At 51.4% G+C, this 2,500-nt stretch overlaps 7 non-coding genes across 7 annotated transcripts in view; 2 read left to right on the top strand and 5 right to left on the bottom strand.

Annotated features, from left to right (window-relative positions):
• Positions 1–37, bottom strand: part of LOC131441235 (5S ribosomal RNA) — a 119-nt gene extending 82 nt beyond the window's left edge. Inside the window, exon 1 of the ribosomal RNA XR_009231907.1 lies at positions 1–37. This exon is cut by the window's left edge and continues 82 nt beyond it. This is a non-coding gene — a ribosomal RNA (5S ribosomal RNA).
• A 296-nt stretch (positions 38–333) lies between these two features.
• On the bottom strand, positions 334–452 carry LOC131477281 (5S ribosomal RNA). Its single transcript, XR_009243627.1, has one exon. It is a non-coding gene; the product is annotated as a 5S ribosomal RNA (ribosomal RNA).
• Positions 453–760: 308 nt separating this feature from the next.
• LOC131442288 (U2 spliceosomal RNA) lies at positions 761–953 on the top strand. The gene has a single exon (XR_009232864.1). It is a non-coding gene; the product is annotated as a U2 spliceosomal RNA (small nuclear RNA).
• Positions 954–1,077: 124 nt separating this feature from the next.
• On the bottom strand, positions 1,078–1,196 carry LOC131477290 (5S ribosomal RNA). The gene has a single exon (XR_009243636.1). It is a non-coding gene; the product is annotated as a 5S ribosomal RNA (ribosomal RNA).
• A 308-nt stretch (positions 1,197–1,504) lies between these two features.
• Positions 1,505–1,697, top strand: LOC131441736 (U2 spliceosomal RNA). Its single transcript, XR_009232337.1, has one exon. It is a non-coding gene; the product is annotated as a U2 spliceosomal RNA (small nuclear RNA).
• A 124-nt stretch (positions 1,698–1,821) lies between these two features.
• LOC131477433 (5S ribosomal RNA) lies at positions 1,822–1,940 on the bottom strand. The gene has a single exon (XR_009243771.1). It is a non-coding gene; the product is annotated as a 5S ribosomal RNA (ribosomal RNA).
• A 325-nt stretch (positions 1,941–2,265) lies between these two features.
• LOC131442905 (5S ribosomal RNA) lies at positions 2,266–2,384 on the bottom strand. The gene has a single exon (XR_009233447.1). It is a non-coding gene; the product is annotated as a 5S ribosomal RNA (ribosomal RNA).
• Between the last annotated feature and the right edge of the window lie 116 nt (positions 2,385–2,500).

Raw genomic sequence — 2,500 nt, 5'->3', positions numbered from 1 at the left:
CGAAATCGGGCGTGCTCAGGGTGGTATGGCCGTAAGCCGACGGGCTGGGGACACAAACTCCTTTTATAGACTTGGCAAGGCCCCCTGCTCGTGGAGGAGCTCAAAAGTCAGCCTTTCGAACACACTGCACTTGAGCCTTTATCTCCACTACCTGCTACACTCTATTCCAGTATTAGGAAGCTACACCGAGATGGGTAAGCTGCTCCCCATCTCCAAGCTTCTCACATGCTTGCAGAGCGACATCCAAGGCTGAAACTAGAAGGACGTTAACGTGTGCCAGTGCGTCAACGTAATTGCAAGCCCATGTTTCTTGTAAGGAAGCAGCAGTGTAAAAGCTTACAGCACCTGGTATTCACAGGCGGTCTCCCATCCAAGTACTAACCAGGCCCGACCCTGCTTAGCTTCCGAGATCAGACGAGATCGGGCGTGCTCAGGGTGGTATGGCCGTAAGCCGACGGGCTGGGGACACAGACTCCTTTTATAGACTAGGCAAGGCCCCCTGCTCGTGGAGGAGCTCAAAAGTCAGCCTTTCGAACGTTCAAGAGTTTAAGTTGTTTTTGGTGGGCTTTGCTGTATGGCCGCGCCCTTTGAGTGTGTCAAATGTCAAGCAGCTGTCCGTCAAGGCTCAGAGGTGCACTTAGATCACCTTGGGGCGGAGGTGATCAGCAGCAGCCTTTGTTATGCGCACTTAAAAAACATGGCACCACAACAAGTAACTTGTGTGCCAAGATCTTGAGTTGGCACCAGACACTTGTGGGCCATCGCTTCTAGGCCTTTTGGCTAAGATCAAGTGTAGTATCTGTTCTTATCAGTTTAATATCTGATATGTCCTCTATATGGGGATTAAATATTAAATGCATTTTTGAGCATTGGGAGGTGAAAACTGGGGCTTGCTCTCTTCACTCCTTGCATTGACCTGGCATTGCAGTGCCACCAGGAACGGTGCACCATTCTCTTTTTTCTGTGAAAACCAAAGCAAGGCTGGAACTAGAAGGACGTTAACGTGTGCCTGTGCCCGTGCCCGTGCGTCAACGTAATTGCAAGCCCATGTTTCTTGTAAGGAAGCAGCAGTGTAAAAGCTTACAGCACCTGGTATTCCCAGGCGGTCTCCCATCCAAGTACTAACCAGGCCCGACCCTGCTTAACTTCCGAGATCAGACGAGATCGGGCGTGCTCAGGGTGGTATGGCCGTAAGCCGACGGGCTGGGGACACAGACTCCTTTTATAGACTAGGCAAGGCCCCCTGCTCGTGGAGGAGCTCAAAGGTCAGCCTTTCGAACGTTCAAGAGTTTAAGTTGTTTTTGGTGGGCTTTGCTGTATGGCCGCGCCCTTTGAGTGTGTCAAATGTCAAGCAGCTGTCCGTCAAGGCTCAGAGGTGCACTTAGATCACCTTGGGGCGGAGGTGATCAGCAGCAGCCTTTGTTATGCGCACTTAAAAAACATGGCACCACAACAAGTAACTTGTGTGCCAAGATCTTGAGTTGGCCCCAGACACTTGTGGGCCATCGCTTCTCGGCCTTTTGGCTAAGATCAAGTGTAGTATCTGTTCTTATCAGTTTAATATCTGATATGTCCTCTATATGGGGATTAAATATTAAATGCATTTTTGAGCATTGGGAGGTGAAAACTGGGGCTTGCTCTCTTCACTCCTTGCATTGACCTGGCATTGCAGTGCCACCAGGAACGGTGCACCATTCTCTTTTTTCTGTGAAAACCAAAGCAAGGCTGGAACTAGAAGGACGTTAACGTGTGCCTGTGCCCGTGCCCGTGCGTCAACGTAATTGCAAGCCCATGTTTCTTGTAAGGAAGCAGCAGCGTTTAAGCTTACAGCACCTGGTATTCCCAGGCGGTCTCCCATCCAAGTACGTACCAGGCCCGACCCTGCTTAACTTCCGAGATCAGACGAGATCGGGCGTGCTCAGGGTGGTATGGCCGTAAGCCGACGGGCTGGGGACACAGACTCCTTTTATAGACTAGGCAAGGCCCCCTGCTCGTGGAGGAGCTCAAAGGTCAGCCTTTCGAACGTTCAAGAGTTTAAGTTGTTTTTGGTGGGCTTTGCTGTATGGCCGCGCCCTTTGAGTGTGTCAAATGTCAAGCAGCTGTCCGTCAAGGCTCAGAGGTGCACTTAGATCACCTTGGGGCGGAGGTGATCAGCAGCAGCCTTTGTTATGCGCACTTAAAAAACATGGCACCACAACAAGTAACTTGTGTGCCAAGATCTTGAGTTGGCCCCAGACACTTGTGGGCCAACTGTGTGGCTGTAAAAGCTTACAGCACCTGGTATTCCCAGGCGGTCTCCCATCCAAGTACTAACCAGGCCCGACCCTGCTTAGCTTCCGAGATCAGACGAGATCGGGCGTGCTCAGGGTGGTATGGCCGTAAGCCGACGGGCTGGGGACACAGACTCCTTTTATAGACTAGGGAAGGCCCCCTGCTCGTGGAGGAGCTCAAAAGTCACCCTTTCGAACGTTCAAGAGTTTAAGTTGTTTTTGGTGGGCTT

The sequence above is a fragment of the Solea solea genome, chromosome 16 (genome assembly GCF_958295425.1).
Source record: "Solea solea chromosome 16, fSolSol10.1, whole genome shotgun sequence".
NCBI classification, from domain to species: Eukaryota; Metazoa; Chordata; class Actinopteri; order Pleuronectiformes; family Soleidae; genus Solea; species Solea solea.
The sequence above is the reverse complement of the archived record's forward strand: the minus strand, read 5'-3'. Positions and strand labels throughout refer to the sequence as shown.